The following is a 20,814-nucleotide window of genomic DNA, read 5'->3' on the forward strand; positions in this document are numbered from 1 at the left end:
CAAATTCACCAAAAATCCAACATACTTTTATTTCCCCCCAACTAGAAATATTGCATGTCCCCATGCAATGTACTCATTGATTGTGCAATACTTTTTCAAAATGTTTTTATTGGTTTGCAGGAAAATTGATTTTGAAAAGGCTTTTGTATTTCTTAGGGAACAAGTATTATGAATGAATGAGGGCAATTTTATTTTATTTTTTGTTTTATTTTTTTATTTATTTTTATTTTTTATGCAAACAAGCTTATATAAATTTGTGACTCTTAAGAGGTACACAAACTACCATATCCTACTTCCTGAACTTTTCAAAATTTATGCAAAAACACAAAACATGAAAAGTGAAGACAGAATTTAATTTTCTGTTGCAGTGTTATTTAACCTTTTTCCCCATATTCAGACTTTTTGAGACTGCTTGCATCAAGAAACCAACCTAGTTATGTGAATTTGGATTAGCTTGGAATGGAAGACAAAATGGCAGGTAATACCACCGAAAAATTACAATTTAGAAAAGTGATGAGCATAAGATTCAAACAATGTCCACAACCACCAAGCATCACACATGCCAAGGATCACCAGTAAGCTGACAAAACTCAAATGCAAGGAAGGATTAAACAAATGATTATTTTAGAAGTGATCTTGCTAAATGTTCCCGTGCAGATGCAAGTGCTTGAGATATAGTCTGCTCAGATAGGGGTGCGCCTCCACCATTAGCACCATGGGTCACCACTTTTCCAGCAATTACACTTGCTTCAGTCTCCAGAATTATTCCCCCATCAACAATCTCGTCAAGAAAAAGAAGGATGAGATCTAAATTTTCAAGAGTTGTTCTTTTCTCCACATTGCTCCTGAGAAGAAGCGCAACCGCATCAAAGAAGTCGTGTTCATTTCTCCACATTGCTCCTGAATACAGCAAATTCCAATTCTAGGTGTTGCATTAAATTGATCAATAAAGTAATTCCGTACGAGATATATCACCGCAGTCATTTGCATATATATCAAACTGAATTTGTTATCGCTTTTTAACAGTCATGAAATTCACAGTCAAGGGGGGCGGGGGTATGGCAGACGAATCGCAGCAGGCATAATAAAAATGCTTTGAACGTTCAAAGATCAGACAACCTATAATTTCCAAAATATTTGTTGTCAGCCACAGCGTCCTTGGTCGGCTCACTCAGAAACAGATGGTGTATTTACATTTGTTTAATTTGAAATCTGTCAAGTCAGAGTCAATGAACGCGACTTTCAGATAGAATTTGTCAAAACTCAGAACAGTAATGTAGCCAAAATAAGCTCATTCTCAACATCACCACCAGTGACATAGAAATATAGATCGGAGATGAACTTATAGATGACAACAAATCTATCGAACATGCCAACTTCCGCTTCTGCTCGGGAATTTGTCTTCTGAGTTTTTGAAAAAAACAGATTTTTTTCAAAAGCTAGCTTTGAAGCAAGGGTTGGCCAATCATCAGAATAGTACTTAACTGTAACCCGTTTTCCCTCTGAATCTAGAAGCAAAATGTTCTTGATCAAAGGACAAGATTCCAACTGTAGTTCGATGCCATCCTGAGAAAGCTGAAAGGGACATGCCATAATTCTTGCGTTATTTATTAAAATGTTCAAAGGAAGATTCGAAGATTTGAATTTCGACTAGCTCTAGAACATCCATTTGAGCAGTGCCAATTTCCTAAATGATAGCGTTTTTGACAGAATTGGCAGCATTCACATTGTTGACTGTCATGGGCAGCGGAAATTGGGATTCGGGGCCGGTGAATTGTGCTTCGGACATCCAGAAGTGAGAAAATGGGATTAGAGGGGCCGCCCGGTACTAAAATCCATGTGACAGGATTCACAAAGTTTCATGGAGTGGCAAAGAATCAGAGACAATTGTGAACCGGTTGAAGGAATATGTCAATAAACCACGAAAATCAGATATGGCCACAAAGAAAATCGGATTTTGGCGCAATCTATCAAATTCGGTTCGAAAGAGACCCAATTTTCTCCTAAACCACTGCAAATTTCAGGAAATTTCTCGCAAGTCACCTAATTACCCCCATTCCGGAGAAAACCCATGTCTCAGTTTTTGTTAATTCATCCTGGTTTGTGCAAAAAATCCATTTTAAAATCACGTGTTGAGACTGGTGCGATTTCGTGAAGCTTGTGGCAATAAAAATCAATTGGCGTGGGTGGTGATGGAGTGAGCCATATGAAGGTAAAGAATTCGAGCCGTAGACCCCACTACTTCCAACAGAAGCAAAAATTGTTATGAGCATATGCTCTTGCATGTTAAATGGTCCGGGATTTAATGTGAAATGCCAGTTTGTTCCCGCAGTTGCACAATAATGGAACACCTATAGTGCGCTTAAGTGTAGAACAACACAAATGTGTGGACAGATTATTCGGGGGTGAGTAGATCGAACTGGAAATTGTTGTGTGGATTTGAGTGGGGTGGGTTAAATCACCACTAGGGTTAAGTGCGCTGTCCTCTTCGGGATGCATTACAATTTTTTTTTTATTTATTTTTTATTATTATTATTATTTTAATTTAATGAATAACTGAAGTTTAGAAAGAAACTAAATTTTTTCTTAATGTTTTTACAAATGGACATAATGATTTGCATATTGAAAGATGTTTTGATCAAGCATAGTGCAAACATTTATTTATTCCTGAAATTGGTCGCCTAAATCATCCCTATTTTCTGATCCTCGAGATCATACAAAGACGCAGGAGGAGAGCATACTTATTCTAAGCAAAACTGAAACCTATTTTCTGATCCTCGAGATCGTACAAAGACGCAGGAGGAGAGCATACTTATTCTAGGTAAAATCAAAACTGAAAATGAAAGCAAAAGCTAAATCTGAAAGCCTACCTACTCTATACTAATTAGAATTTACAATTTAGTTACGTGTAGTTAAACTTCCAATGAAGCCATTCACGTAGTAGTAGCAACAATAGATTCAATAGCAATTTGTCAAATGAAAAATGACAATATTCGAGAGTGGATGAGTCTAGTTGTTGTAACTGCAAATTAACTAAAAAATTAAAAGATAAATCTAATCTAGTACTTACCTGGAACCATTGTTCGATGAAGCTTTGATAAGCACAGTTACTCTCACTCAGATTATGCTGTAATTCCTGTTCTTCTTCTCCGATCTGCTGCTTTTCTTCCTCTATCTCCTGTTCGAATGGTTGTTCGCCATCAGATACACAGGATTCTTCAGATGTTGATATTTCTTGGGGAGTAGTTGAACTTTCAATTTTTGTCAAGATCTCCTTTTCCAGGGAAGAGGAGATTCCGACTTCTGCAAGGATCTGAGTGAGTAGTTCCAAGCTGACACTCATTATAAAACCATGTTGAAAGAGAAAAGCAAATAAAAATCAGTACACTAACAATTGAATTAAAGACAAAAGGACCACAGAAATAATCTTGAATTCAATACTCAATTAAACCCTCTTACAAGGACTGTTCATTAATTGAGTAATCGAATGCTTCAATTATAACCATGAACCATGAATTCATCAAACACTCTTCACAGTTGAGAAAATCAAACACACTTGCAGAAATTGAAATTCACACTTGCATAAATGTAAACACACCCTACATGCCCTGATCCATAAGAGGTCGAGCCCATTACGGTATCTCGAATGCGATGCGTAGGCTGTTCCCCACGTCTTACCGCCTTAACACCTCGGAGTTAGGAACATGTCTAACACACTTGCATAAAAAAAATCAAACTAAACTTCAATCCATCGTGCCTCCCCGGCAACGGCGCCAAAATGTTGGGTGAAACTATGTTCGTTTAGTTCCGTTGTAGTACTTACCCAACTATTTAATTTATCAATCTGAGGTCCGTAGACTTACGAGACACATGCACTATATATGCAGGACTGAAGTGGAACTAATCTAATCTAATCTAATATAAATTACTGAAATCAAATTAAAGCATTGAAACACTAACTAGGAAAGCATGAAATTGCATAAAGGAAAATAAATACAACATGTGAAGAAGTGAATGGCAAACAACAGATATGAGCTCATGACAATAAAACTATGTCAAACTATATTACAATAACTAAATTACAAATCAAGAAAGAATCAAAGTTAATCTCCATTCTCTATTATTCATTATTCATTATTTCAATGAAGAGAGAGCACTCTCTTATATACATGAGGAAGATAACCTTTCCATAATTACATATCAAATATTCTCTCAAGCACTCTCAACTAGTTTCCCATTATTACAAGATATCATCGCACAAATCTCTCAAACATGATCCCATAAATCTCTCTCATATCTTGGATAAGATATGTCTTCATGATTTTCTCCTTAGGATAAGATATGCTTCCATGATTTTCTCCTTAGGATAAAATATGCCTCCATGATTTTCTCCATAGAAAAGATATGCCTCCATGATTTTCTCCATAGAAAAAGGCTTGCATAATTATCTCCTTGATATGGTGGAGGAGATATTAATTCTTCACATATTTCCTACACATCACAAAACTCACATATTCTTGAGATATAAAAATATGTACATTTTCTAATAATTAATCATAAATTCACTTATAATACAAAAATGAATAAAATGGAAAATAAGAAGGTGAAACCCAAATGTATGTATGAAAGTGATATGATAACAGGTTAATGGGATGATGAAATGTAAGGAATAGTGAAGAAAAAGGTGGATGAAAATATGACATTTCTGAGTCCCAACATCAATTTTGTCAAAAGGTTTGTCCATGATTTTTCACAAATTATTTTTCCGTTACAACAAATGATTAAGAAAGATGTAGTTTTTAAATGGGGTCATTATGAAAAGCAAGCATTCGATTTAATCAAACAGGCAATTATCAATGCTCCTTCTTTAAATACTCTAAATTTCTCTGATCATTTCATCTTATATACCTTTTCTTCCTCAACGTCTTAATGACACAAATTAATAATCAGAAAATTGAAGCACCCATCTCTTTTTTTAGTTCAAATTTTTAGGGTGTTGAATTGAATTATTCAGAAGTAGAAAAACAAGCATTTGTTGTATATAAATCTGTAAAGCATTTTAGACCTTTTCTTTTAAAAACACACACAAAAGTAATAGTCCCATTCCCAGCAGTGAGGCAATTACTAATGTAGAAAGAATTAGGAGAAAAGAGAGAAAATTGGGTAACAGCTCTGCAGGAGTACGATATTGAAATTAAACCAGCCAAAATTGTTAGAGGGCAAGGTTTCTGCAAGATGCTTACAGGAGAATCCAACATACTAGCCGAAGGGGACATAGGTAACAATGAACACATTTATGAGGTAAGTGTAATTGATGTTGAGTCCCAATACGCTGATTTAATTTTTTATTTTAAAAATGGATATGCTCCTCCCGAACTCAATCATAAAAGAAAAAGAGCTTTACAATTAAAAGCAAGTCATTATGAGATTGTTGATAACGTGTTTTTTAGAAGAAACTATGATTCCATATAGTTAATATGCCTTAAAAAGTATGAAGCACAAACAATTTTGCAGGAACTTCACTATGGACCAACTGGACACTTTGGAGGAGATACTACTGCACGCCAAATCTTACATGTTGGATACTATTGGCCCACTGTCTTCAAATATAGCCACGCATACGTAAGGAAATGAAAAACATGCCAAACTGCTTCTAGAAGACAACGAAAACCAACCTTGCCTCTACAACCAGTCAACATCAAACAACCTTTCGGACAATGGGGATTGGATATCATAGGAAAGATCGTTCCTCATTCTTCTAAACAACATAGATATATTCTCTACAGATTACTTCACTAAGTGGGTGGAAGCAATTCTACTAAAGGTAGTCAATTCTGAATTGTTATTGAATTTATTGATCAATTTATCATTACAAGATTCGGTTTTCCTTCTACACTTATATTTGATAATGCATGTTATTTTTTGGGTACCAGTATGATTGAATTTGTAATTAGGAGAGGTTTTAAACTCAAATATTCTGCTAATTACTATCCCCAGGGAAACGGTTTGACAGAATCCACTAATAAAAATCTCCTTAGAATAATCAAAAGAAATGTTGATCAAAATCAAAGAAACTAACACAAAGCTTTAATATTTTCTCTATGGACTGATAGGATAACTCAGAAGGCCTCTATAGGCACTTCTCCATTCAACTTAGTATATGGGAAGGAAGTCATCATTCCATCACATTTAGCTCTTCCTTCATTAGCCCTAGTTCAATTTATTGAAGAAACACCTTCTTCTTCCTTGCAATTAATCCTAAAACTAGAAGAAGGAAGGGAAAAGGCGAAACTCACACACACCAAACATCAACACATGGTGAAAACTTATTTTGATGCAAGTTCAGTCACACATAGATCTTTCCAAGTTGGAGATCTAGTTCTCAAGTGGGATGAAGCACACGAAGAAAAAGGGAAACATACCAAATTTCAGAAATTATGGCTTGGTCCATTTCAGATTGTTGAACAGATAAGCCCATCTACATTTATACTTCAAGATTTATCAAGAAAGAGAGATTCTCTTCCTATAAATGGGCTCATCTTAAAGAAATTATTTTCTTAAAAATATTAATAATAATAATAATAATAAAAAATCTGTAAAAAATCACTTCCATTGTACATCCTGCTGCAATTTATTTTTCCTTTTACAGATTTTGTTAATAAAATGTTAAATAGTACTCTATTGACTTTTCAAACATCTCTTGAAGTTATTTTAATTTTTTCAATTTGAAGGTAGGAATTTTTTAAGAAGTGGTTACCAAAATTGAAAACTAGATAAAAATTATATAACTCTAAAATTTTTCCATTAAGTTGTAAAATATTTATAAAAAAACTCAAAAATATATATCCTTTCACTCTTGTTTCAGTAAAAAAGATTATGCTTAAAAAGTAATACTATCTTACGACTAAAAACACTTTCAACTCAGATTTTTCATCCAAAACTCTTAAGGAGTCAATGATCCTCCCCATCCATTAAAAAGAGAATTTTTAGAGTGTAATTCTAAAATATAATAAATCTAAAAAGATAAGAGGTCTCATCATGAGCTTGCTTACCATGTTCATAGGGAACCAATTAAACTGACATTACCACACTGAACACCAAATCAAGGTAATGGCTTATGATTTTTAATTGTAAGACAAGGGGTCTCATCACGAGCCAACTTGTTCAGTTTTAATTATTACCGGTGAATGGCATTGTCATTATCTAGTCATCAAACCAAGACAATGGCTTTTTAGCATCAGTTAAAAAAAAAAAACAAAAACAAAAACTTACCTCTAATTAGTGCACTATTAAATGGATGGGATATTGGATTGTTGTTGGTTAAAAGGTAACCCTGTCGAGGCTATGAACGCTTGCTGGCAGCAGTGGCTCTACCTGTGACAAACGAGTACATTACAAACTAAGTCGTAAAAGGCCTCCTACTTTATTTTTATCAACTTATTAATGACTAATACAAGTAAATAGGAATTTTCAATTCACGAAAGGTTTTAAAAAAAATTGCAATTTAATGAGTTTTATAGCCAAAGTAATTTTATTTATTTAAATATTTCGAAAAGTAGTTTTCACTTCTTAAATCATTTTTACTAAAATTTTGGAAAATTTCATTATTATCAGAGATAACTGGTTCTTCTAGTGAATCGTCAATTGTTGTACTGTTCAACAACCCCCATTTGAATATATTATAAATTTCCTATGAAATTTATTATGTTAAATAGAGACCCTTTAGTTTTAAAAAGCCTTTGATTTTTTTTTTAACCAAAAAATTAAAAATATAAAATCAACAAAAAAATGTTAATAAAAAACTATAACCAAAGTTTAATACTTAGGCTCTTTTTTTAGACCCAAGTATTAAACCTTGATTATCCAAAAAACCAAATTTTAAATAGCCCCCAAGACCAAAACTATACTTAGGCTTTAAAAACCTTAAGCATTAAACAATACGGGTTTTTTAATTAAAATCAAAATGAATAGGAGTTTTTTATTTTAATTCCCGAAGGTTAAAAACTTTATAACTTTGCCATACCCTACATCACACATCAACATAATAAAAAAGTTCCAAAGGCAAAGACTCCCCCGCTAACACCAATATGCGATAAAGCCCAAACCTGACGGGATTATACATGCCAATTCATAAAATCCCGTGTCCGCAGGCTATCAAAAAAAATCCAAAGGCCAAGCATTCTTCCCTTTCCCAATTGCGATATACGATATAGCCGGACCCGTCGGGATTATACACTGCATTCCATAAATCCCCCCACATCTGTGACTATCACAAAAGTTTCAAAGGCTTAAGTCCATGCCTCATTACCTTCGCCGATTTGTGATTGTGATTAGACCAAACAATTTTCGATTGCGATTACACCTCCGATTGCAATTGTGATACAAGCCTTGGACCCGATAGGATTTTACATGCCAATTCATAAATTCCTTGCATCTGCGGCTATTGCAAAATCCACAGAACTTAATCCATTCCTCCTCCACTCTAAACGCCGATTGCGATATGATTTGAGAAGGCCCCCTTTGGATTTTTTTTGGAGTACCCCCGGTCTAAAAGCGACTGCGATTTGGTCTTTCTTGCGATTTAAAGAAACAACTCAGATCTAATCTGTTCGGATGAACAACAAAGAAGATTTCGGACCCCCCTGTGCTCAATTTTGAGTTTCTCAAGGGGGGGTCCGAAAAGTGTTTTTTCCCATCCAGCCCTATATCTATGTATCACTCTTTTGTTCTTTTGGACCCCCCTCTTCACAAACCACTTACCACTTCAAGCCCCCTCCGAAAAAACCTTTAAAACTCCCCTTTTCATATATCAACCAATTTTAATATGGTTGACATAGATAACATGGTCAACCATGGCCAACTATGTTAAACATGGTTAAACCTTGCTTTAGCAATGGTCAACATGGCCAACATATTCAACCAAGGTCAAACATGGGTAAACCATGCTCAACTATGGTCTACATTATCACCCATAGTCAACCATGGGCAACATGGTTGGCCAAACATGGTTAAGTATGTTGAACGTGGTCAAACCTTGCTTTAGCCATGGTCAACATAATGAACCAAGGTCAAACATGGTCAACCATGTTCAACCATGATCAGCCATAGTCATTTATATCTAAACACTTACAACTATGGCCAATCGTGTTCACCCATATGCAAACATAGTTGACCATAGTCAAATAAGCTCAACCATAGATAAACATGGTCAGAAAGTTCAACCTGAGTCAACCATATTCAACCATAATTGAACCAACCCAATAATGGTCAACCATGCTCACCATGCTCAACCATGGCCACCATGCTCAACCATGGCCACCCTGCTCATCCATGGACATCCATGGGAAACCACTTTGTCAAGTATAGTCAACATGCTCAACCTTATTCATTTATGGTTCAGCGTTGCCAATCATGGTCCACCATGTTCACCCATAGTTAGCCATAATTGACCATAGTCAACCATGATTTTCCAAGCTCATCCATTGTTAAACATGTTGAGCATGGTCAAACATGGATAAGAAGTCCAACCAATGTCAAACCAGCTCAAGAATGTTCAACCATGGTTATCATGGTCATCCATGGTCAACCTTTTTCACCCATGATATACCATTGTCACCAATGGTCAATCCTCATCAGTCCTTCATCAACCATTGTTATAGCTCTTATACCACTTGTTATAGATCTAATATGAAAATATATGAAACTAGAAATAAACCCAAGAAACAATAAGAGAGAAATAGATAGAAATGCTTCTTTATTGATCAAACCCTTAAGGTAGGGCAACACCATACATTCACTCCTTAAAGAAGGAGAACACTCCACAAGCCATATGCATGTTCATACAATAATCCTTGACATCTCTCCATGTGGAGTCTCTAGCCTCTATATAGGCCCCATACATACAATACCATGGGTCATTACCATGGTTCCCTCAATACCATCTATCTAATACCATGGGGCCATTACATTATTACTAACTACTTGTGGTCCCTTACATGATATGGGTTAACCACCTTATTTATTACTATGGCCCATCCCATTATTACATTATTACCTTGGGTACCTCCCTTTGTACCCCATATTATCCCCCCTAGGTATATAACATTCCACCCCCCTTAGCATGTTTCATCCCCGAAACATGGGAAGAACACAAAAATCTACTCAAAAGAGTAGTCCACTGGTACCATGCACGTGTATCTAGCCATCCAAGAGAAAGGTGAACCCTCGATCTCACTGGTGCCTCGCTCGCTTGAGATGGAAGTTGACCGTGGAAGCTCTTCTGTGTTGATGTGTAGTAGGTGGATCTTCGCTCCTCTCTATCTGTCCTGCGGGGTTGTCCTTGTGGCTAATTGGTTGCCATCTTGTTGGTTGTTGTCTTGTGGGGTGATGTGGGTGATGATATGTTGAAGTTTTAACCCACGGTGTCTTTTTCTTTAATTCACCCCTTACTGGAGCCTGACTGTTATGTTGTGGTGCATGCTGTGGTGTCTTATCTTCCAATATTACTTCAACCACTGAGCCCTCATCTGATGTATCAGCACCTGTAACATTTTCTGCTTTAGCCTCTGTTTGTGTTTGATTGTCAATCATCACTGGCTCATCATCTGATATGTCAGTCCCTAGAAAATCTTCTGCTTCAGCCTCCTTAGACTCTAATTGTTTATTAATGGAAATATCCTGTAATGTAATTTTCTTTTTTTTATACCAAAGCTTCAGGAATTTCTTCTACACATTAATATTGATAGTACCCACTGATTCCATCCAAGGGTATCCCAAAACAACATCCATGTTATCCATATCTAAAGTATAAAAATCACCATGCAACACATACTTATCCATAGAAAGCTTCAAATCCTTATAAACTAGAACATCCTCATCATCAACCTGTGTGTTTTCAATGTGTTTTGCTGGAACTTGCAATTTTTTTGCCAAATTAACATTGATAAAATTATGCTTGCAACTAGGATTTATAGAAACAATGATCTTCTCCTTCTGAATCAATCCATGAACCTGCAATAAGGAGATACCAGCAGAAAATAACCCTTTAGGTTTCTTGGTTTCCTTGTTTCCTGTAAAAATAAAATCTGTCTGTGTGAGCTTAGATTTACGGTCAAAGTGGTCACAAATAGCTTTTGCGAACATCTGCCAAGTAGTTGTCCTTGGATGGCATTGTTGATGACACTGCCACCATTGCCATCTTTCGTGGTCCAAGTACATTTTTCCCACACTCAGCTGAGTCGCATCATCATAGATGTAATTCAATTTGAAATATTTCTCCATTTGTGCTAGCCATTTGGCTGGATGAGAGCCATCAAATTTATACACGTTCCTCTGATCTAGGCCCGCCATCACAAAAAAATTTGGCGAAAATTTGAAATGGCCACAATTCCGTCAATATTGCTCAGAATCCCTATTATGACCTATTTTTGGAAATGGAGCAACCATTCTGCATCTGCCCATGTGATAGAAATCCTAATCCAGGCACTGGAATTTTAGATCTGCGCTGCAACTCTCCCACCGTCACCAAAAATTTCTGAAAAAAAAAAGAGTTGATTTTAAATCAGCGATATCTCCCTCATTCGGACTCCGATTCGACTGATTTTTTTTTTGAAATCAGGTATTTTTTCACAAAGAATTCAGATCTGCAATTAGATTTTGTAGATATTACACCAGGACATCCAAATCTGCGCCGCAAACTTACTGCCCCAAAAAATTGTCTGCAACACCACTAATTTTTAGATCATCGATATCTCCTTCATCTGGATTCCGATTCGGCCGATTTTTTTTTTTGAAATTGGGTATTTTTTCACAATTAGATTTTGTTGATTTTGCCCCAAAACATACAGATCTAATCTGCAAACTCGCCGCCCCATAAATCCTAAAAAAAAAAAAAAAAATTATCCACTTTTGCCCAAGAAAGTGCTCTGATACCACTTGTTATAGATCTGATCTGAAAATATATGAAAATAGAAATAAACCCAAGAAACAATAAGAGAGAAATAGATAGAAATGCTTCTTTATTGATCAAACCCTTAAGGTAGGGCAACACCATACATTCACTCCTTAAGGAAGGAGAACACTCCACAAACCATATGCCTGTTCATACAATAATCCTTGACATCTCTCCATGTGGAGTCTCTAGCCTCTATATAGGCCTCCTACATACAATACCATGGGTCATTACCATGGTTCCCTCATACCATCAAACTAAGACAATGGGCCCATTACATTATTACTAACTACTTTTGGTCCCTTACATGATATGGGTTAACCACCTTATTTATTACTATGGCCCATCCCATTATTACATTATTACCTTGGGTACCTCCCTTTGTACCCCATATTATCCCCCCTAGGTATATAACAACCATGGTCAAATGTGATTAATCCTCATCAATCTTGGTTAGCCATCTTCAACCATGGTTAACCCTCTTCAACCATCATGAACCATTGTCAAATACAGTCAACCATCTTCAATCATGTTGAAGCCTCAACAACTATAGTCAACCATGTTCAACCTTCATCAATTATAGCTTGGCCATATTTAACCATAGTCAACCAAAATTAACCAAATTCAACCATAGTCACGCATATTCAACCATGGTTGAACTAAAGTCAATAATGGTCAACCACGATCTCAATGTTCACCATCATAATCCATGGACATCCATGTTCAATATGGTCAAATATAGTCAACATGGTCAACCATATTCATCTTTAGTTAAATGTTGACAACCATGGTCAACCATGTCCACCCATGGTCAACTATAGTTGACCATAGTCAGCCATGCTTAAACAATATAATTCATGGTCAACAAGTTCAACCATAGTCAACCATGGTTAAACCAATTCAATAATGGTTAACCATGGTTACCATAATCAACCATATCTAACCATAGTCAACTATGGTTGACCCTTTTCACCCATGGTTAACCATGTCACCAATGTTTAATCATCGTCTTCCCTTAATCAACCATGTCAATATTCATTCTATGGTCAACCACCACAAGCATGATTAAACCTCGTTAGCCATGGTCAACCCAAGTTAATCATAATTAACCATAGTCAACCATGGATGACCTTTGTCAACCATGGTCAACCAATCATCAACCATGACTTAACCATATTTAACCATAGTCGACCATGGTCTATTGATCCTCCCCACACACATGAAACTTCAACTTGCACAACCACATTGATAAAGTGGTTGATATACTCTGATCGACATCATTTTCCACCTTTCATATGTCGATTGACACCATTAGTTTTAGAAAGTGGAAAATCATATTGATCGGTGTATATCAACGACTTTACTAACATGGTTATGTTAGTAAATATTGTGTTGTCTATCGAGGCCACAATTTCATCCGGAAAGTCATTTTTCGATGGAATCTAGTTTTATTTTAATATGACCATAGGAATTTTTGAATAAATTTTTTTATGGTGGAAATGGATTAAGCACCATCAAAAATCCTCATGGCACCCAAAATCCTAAAGCTTGACAACTGTAACCCAGATTTCCCAAAATTTATGTCGAAATTTATATCAAAATCATGCTGAAATTTCAACTATTTTCCAGGAAAAAAACGTGGCCTTATTAGATTACTCTATAAATATTTCATAATCATGGTAGGAGAATAGAATATTCTCTTGGTTCAATAATGATGGCCTAAGGTTCATCAACTTATAGGTACAGTGTCGAAATGGGTGGTGAGTTGCAGAGGGATTGGGTGGAGGAGGGAGGGGCAGTTAATGCTAATGAAGTAAACCTTCATAATGCCAAGAGATACAATATCATGCCTTGAAATAGTGCTAATTCTATTGATGCAAATCAATTGAAAGAGGGATGACAATTGAAACAGGGATGACAAGAAATTCCATCAAGAATACTTGTTGAATTGATTCTGTAAACGATTTTATCCATTTTGAGACAGATCCTTTCCTCATTTTGAAATTTCTTGTTGAAAATTAGTTTGCAAATAAATGAATGTGATATGAGAAAGAGTTTAATCCTTTCTCTTGTGCTCAAGCTCTGCTCGTGAATAATCATGAGTGAATTTATTAGGGTTTTTGTTTTTTTATTGAAAATTTGTTTGCAAATACATTAATGTGATATGAAAAAGAGTTTAATCCTTTCTCTTGTGTTGAAGATTTACTCATGAATAATCATGAGTGCATTTATTAGAAGTTTAGTTTTCTACTTAATTGTTTGGCTTGGATATCTATATTTGCAATTGGATTTAATTTTCAGGGGCCTTTGTCATTCATCATGAGTGAATTTTATGTGTTGTTTTTTCTTGTAGATTTGAAGTGCATTTTGTTAGGCATATCTTACTATATCACATGCATGTGGCTTTAACTTATTCAATATTGGCTTCTAAATGTACTTAGGTGTAGTACATTTTGTTAGGCATATTGTATTATGTTATATCTCATGCATGTGAGTTTATTCTCTTTAGTATTTCCTTATGAATGCAACCAAGTATAATGCACAAGTTAGTGTAGTTCACTAACCCAAACCAAAGATGAGTTTACTTCAAACTTTTTAAATGGTTTGCTTGTAGTGACGAGTTCACTTCAAATCTTTGAAGTTTTTTGTTTACATATTTTTCAATTTCTCAACTCTTAATTCCTCTTAATTCTAGATTCACAATTAAGGCAAAGAGACCATAAGACTTTTATATATCATTTTTTTTATTCATGTTCAAATGTAAAGAATCAAGACTCGTAAAAAGCATGGGTTTAAATGCTTATATTATTATTTTTTTCGTATGTCAAGTACTCTTATTTTTCCTTTTAGAGGGGATATATCTAGAGTTCTTGAGCCTTTTAAGATTTATGTTCTCTTTTAAATAGCACAATCTTTTTACCAATTTTAAAAAGTCATTTTCAAAATAATAGACCAACATCATCAATAAAAACATTTTTAATTTCAATTTTTTCTATGATTCCAATTAAAAAAATAAATATGAAAGCCTCCCTTAAATTATCTTTAGAATAATTTCCAATGGTTTTTTTTGTGTAAATTTGGTAGTACTTTCTCTATTAATATTTTCAGAACATAAGTATGTCTTTAACAAAATTTGCAAGTAGCCTCAACCTGCCCGCGGGAAACCAAGTCTGTTGGCCACCTATTTGCATCAAATGTTGTGCAAAATTTAAATAAATTTTTCAAGACCATCTAGGCTATATTTCCAGTTTTATCTACTATAAACTTCAACTTAAAAAGGTAAAGGCTAACCGACATATTAACAAAATTATGTTTGAAGACATGTTTCACTCATCAGATGAGTCCATCGGGGCTGGGGCTTTCGCACTGGACCCCGAGATTTCGCTCCTCTTCATGTCTTGTATGCTCTGCTCGATCCTGTTCAGTGTGAGATTGTTTCTGTACACTTGTATCTGGACTACAGCAATTTCTTTGTGTAGATCCTTCATGCTAGGCTCCGTTGGTCTAGCCTCCTCCTATTCCTCTCGCTCCTTATATAGTGTCATTGCTCGGGCCACTATGTTCTTCATAACCCAGTATTGTTGAATTGTTTGCCAAAACAGCGTGTGGCGACCTCTGGTGTTCCCTAGATCTTTCACCATAGTTTCCCATTCTTCTGTCTCTATTTCCTTATTGGTTATACTGTCATTGAGCTCCCTCTCCCACTCTACTATTTGAGCTTTCACCTCCGGTGGAGTGCCAGCCATATACGCGTTTATGAGGGTCTGCATGTTTTCTTTCCCAATCTTTCTTCCTCTTTTGTTTGGACCTTTGTTGGAGGTTGCTTCCACCCCCTTGGTCCTTTTCCCTACCTTACCTATTCCTCTGGTTCCTCTCTTGCCCGCCTCTTTTCCCTCTTTTGCCATCCTGTCCTCTTTCCTGCTTAGTATTTCTTTTCCCGAGCGGCTCACTAGTTCCGGCTTGCTTTCTTGTTCCTGGGCTGGAACACGATAAGGGTTCCGGAACACCGGGTGTCGCTACACACTAGTATTTTTATTACCTAGAACATTAACAAATGAAAATTCTTTATAAGTTAGAATTCTTGTAAACAGAGTGGACTTAAGTTTCTTTGGCCCGAGCTTGTCCACCCGCTCCTGGCTTGGAGAATTGTGGTTGCCCTCTATATCCCCTGATTTCCCCCCTTCCTTCTCAAAGACGAATAGGCTTCTGCCTTTCACTTTGTTCTAGTGTTTCTCTGTGGTTTGTATATCCCAATTTCCCAAATCCCGCGGGGTCTCTCTATTGCCCCTTCCTACTTCAGTTTCCTCCCCTCTCTGCTTATCCCCTCCCCAACAGACAGGATAATGCAGAGCAGAATTAGCAGTTATGTAAGTGTCCCGATTCTGAGTCTCGTTATAGGTATTCTGGGTCGCGTTTGAGGGACCGGACCAGGATTCTCTCCTCTCTGTTTCCCTCTCCTGGTTGCTACCCCTGATTGTCCCTTGTGACTCGCAACCTTCAGCCGGGTTTGGACTCAGTTCGAGCCAAAAGAACCACAACCTTGTTGCTTGGTCCATGACGGTTACAAGCTCCCCTCCCATGATAATAACTTCTTCCCTCACATGCCACAGGCTCCACCTTGCCAGAGTGGTAGGTTTCCTACTCTCTCCATTGTAGAATTCCCATTGGGCATCCCAGCAGGCCACATTCCCTCAGTCCCTATCTACCCAGAGATACATTACAGTTTTCCCGAGCCCCCTCACCCTGATGGCATTCCAGGCGAAAACACTCCAATCGACCGGGCTAGTTTCCCAGGCAACACAGGTCTCGACTCATTCTGAGTCTTGACTTCCCTCAGCCCTCACCCCATGTTCCTCTATAGAATTCATTTTTGCTATGCAATCGAGAAAGGGGACCGAGGTAACATACCAATTCTTGTCGACGAAACCCATTTTCCGCTCAACATCCTCCAGCCCGCTTCCACCACCTTTCGCTGCACATTCTTTCTCCTTCTCCCTCTGCATGCCAATGCCTTCTCTCTCAGTTGTCTTAGCTTCTTTTTTCTTTGTTTAGCAGCCCCGCCTATCTTCCATAAGGTCCCCCATGTGCCCTCTTCGTCTTTCTGCCACCCATTCCTTCATTTTATTTCCTCGGGACGAGGTTTCCCTGACCCTTCCATTATTGCCTTCCATCACTCCACTCGTGCCACCGACTGCTCCTGTTGCAGGTTTCCTTCTTTCTCCTTGCCACTTGTCATCATTGGTCTCCCTGCCCTCGCGCTTGACCCCGAAACTCCGTCTCTCTCCTCCATCCTCAGCCACAACTGCATTAACTCTGTACTGTCTACTGCCCTATCCTGTCCTGCATGCTGCCCCACCTGCCTTCGTGTCCTCCCACCTTCCAATACCCCATCTATCCTTTGGGCCAGCTAGGTGGCTTCTAGCGCCTCGGCCCCCCATACCCTCTAGCCCACCTCGGCTTCTGGGGGATTTCCATTAGTTTTTTAAAAGTATGCTAATTTTTAAAAAGTTTTAAGATTCTACATTGATTTAAAAAATAATAATAATAATAATTTAAAAAACAACTAAGATAATATTTTTATTTTATTTATGATAATAATAATAATTTAAAGAAACAATTAAGATAATATTTGATTTAATTTATGAGATTAAAATTAAATGCTTTTAACATATATTTAATATTTTTAAAGATAATTTCAAATATGACCATTAGAGATACTAACTTTATCTCAATACAATATAAAATAAAACTGTTGTTAGTTATAAAATAAAACCTAAAACTTCTCATTAACTAAGAATATGTCTTCTTTAAATTAAAAATAAAAAAAAAATCAATTAATAATCCTTTAAAAAAAAAAAAAAACCAAAAATTTATACTTTAAATTCCCTTACATTATTTCATATAACATAATTCTTTTAATAATAAAAAAATATTCACCCATATTTACTACTAATAAAAAATATAACAATGCTCTCACTGTCCATTAATAAATAAATTTAATAAATTTAACTATACTACTATCCGTTAAAATGAATTATAATAAATTTGTATTCCATACGTAACAACGAAGACGGTTTGGAATACCGTGGGCCGTACCATAGGCTAAGACATCACGTATATAAGTTAGAACTGTATCTTTCGAACAATGCAAGATATTTATGTATTATTTTATCCTTTCATCTATATGTTATGCATTATTTTTGTTCTGCTTTACTTGTGAAACACTCTAAGTATGCATTATTTTTGTTCCGCTTTACTTGTGAAACACTCTAAGTGTGTTCCAGCAACTTCGTGTATCTCATTTGACCAACATGAAAGCTCTCATGACTTTAGCGAAGATTTTATCAATTACAGAGAAATAAAATGAAGCGAAAATTGGATAATCATTTCTTTCTCTGATGTTGCTAGGTATAAATACTTAAATTAGAAAACAATTTTTTTTAATTATATAAATTAGAAGAATTAATAAATGATATAGTTTTAATTTTGGATTTTTTTTACAATGAAATTCTATGAGTAATTTTTTTTTTTAGTTTAAATTGTTTAATTTTCAAAATTCTTCTATTTTTAGGGGTTGAATCTATTTATGTATTCAAAAACTTATTTGTATGGTTTTCATGAAAAAATGGTTGATAAAAGTTTATAACCCTCAAAATATTTATGTACAGAGTATTGTGCTTTAGGTATGCCTCACCTCCCACGTGGAGTTGCTCATAGCTAGGGTTGAGGGCATGTAGTTCTCTCATTATCAACAACAACAATATGAGGTAGTGACTTCCTTCCATCATTAGAGAGGTTGGAGGGTTGAATAATTAAGGGACATAATGAGATAAGTTGAAAGGGGCAAAGGAGAAGGCATGGGAGAGAGGATCCAAAGGGGTGAAAAGGAATCTGAGGAGAAGGGGCAAAGGTGGTGTGGGTCATGAGGGGTTGCATGAGGGAGATAACAAGGTATCATCCTTCAATGATGAGGAGAAGGGAGAGTTGGAAAAAAATGTGGAAGGATGAAGAATCCCCTTCTTACTTTTGAACCCACTAAATTCACCTTTATTCATCCTTGTTGACTTGTGCAATGTTCCAAACTAATCATGGGATATGGATTGTGGACGTTTTAGGCCCTTTTTCTTACTTTAGGATGATCCTATTTACATTTATAGGCTTGATTCTTTGGAGAGTCCAATGGGTTTGTGAGGAGGATGATTGAACCCTTTTCGAGAGTATAGAGACGATAATGTGGGAGTCACCAAGGATAAGTACTCATTGAAAGGTTAAGGTGCCCGAAGGTTTGACACCTTACAATATTATGGGTTGTATTGTTTATTACTTCTCTCATTCCTTAAATGATAAATAAAGTCAAGGGTGTACATAGAAGTAATAGATGACCCCACTCAAAGCATGTCACCTCTCAACATTGAAATTATTAATAAAAAGAAGAAGACATATTACAAAAATGTTATCAAAGCTTGAAATTGTGAGTTATATATATATATATATAGTTAAAGAGCGAACCTAAATGTAGTAGTTGGACTTTCCAAAACCATGGTGTATGTTTGCTTTGTCTCTTGGCTGAGAAAAAACAACTCTACTATAGTGTAAGGTTGTTACACTAACAACATAGAATTGGTGCAAATGTTATTCCGATGACATAACTATAATTACAACATAGAAAATATAAATGAAAAAAAGAAATGGAAACCACAAAAATCACACTAAATAACAAGAATAAAAGTAATGATATCTATGCAACCAATGGAAATAACTTTGTTATTCCACAAAGAATGAGTGAGTGCAGGTGATCCCTCCCTTCCTCCCCGGGGGGGTTATTTTATGTTCTTTGGAAGCCTGCTCTCTCTTTTTAGCAAAGAAGTATGCTTGAGCCCTTCATTGGAAGAAGTGAAGCACAATCCAATGGTTATGGATGCTATAAGGATCTCTTAAGGCTTATGGAGCTTTGAGTATCATACAAGTAACATAATTTTGTGTTATCTTCTCTTCTTCAAATGTTGTCCCATGGCTTCTTCTTATAGAAAGTCTTTAAGGTCCATAAGAACTAGTTTAAAATGTGAATTAACCAAGTTTGAATTTTATTTTAACATGTGTGAAGAGACTCGACACTAGTTAAGAACTCACCCTTAATTGGAAATGCAACTTAGATCTGAATTATTGTACACCCTAAGAGTGCTTCTAATAAGTTTCCTTCAGTTATTGTGCCAAATTCATTCAAGATTTCACTATCGAAAGATTTGCACAACTATCAAAGGAAATGCCATTGGAACCCCACAAAATCAAAATTGGCAAGTTATACAAAAACATGAAAATCCATTTTGCATTGTTTTGGATGCTCAATGAAATATGGTGACAAAGATCCATGCAATACTACTTTACTATGAGTCAATTTATAATATTAAAAAAAATTCTTACCTTTAATATAAAACATAATTTAACAATTATTTGTAAAATAAGCCAATATATAATATTAAAAGAAATTCTTACCTTTAATATAAAACATAATTTACTAATTATTTAGCCTTAGATGCCTTAGATATATAATTGTGATGGTTAGTCCTAATATTAAGATTGTATGAATACTTCATTATTAATCAATTTATTTTTTTAATTTTATCATTTACCAAAATCAGAATGATTTTAATATTTTCATTTTCAACATTTAATAATAAAAATATTTTTTGAATTTTTATAGAACAAGACAAGTCATAATAGTTGTTATGAAACGTGATAAATAATAATAATTGTGATGCTCATTTTTATTATTTTCAATGTATTAATTTTACATGAAAACTTTAAGTTCATTAAAATCTACATTAATTGTTCATTAAAAGTTTATAGTTGACTAAAATATACAT

This window comes from Pinus tabuliformis, chromosome 8 (assembly GCF_031772625.1).
Source record: "Pinus tabuliformis cultivar Carrire ecotype Pingquan chromosome 8, CPIR1, whole genome shotgun sequence".
NCBI lineage: Eukaryota > Viridiplantae > Streptophyta > Pinopsida > Pinales > Pinaceae > Pinus > Pinus tabuliformis.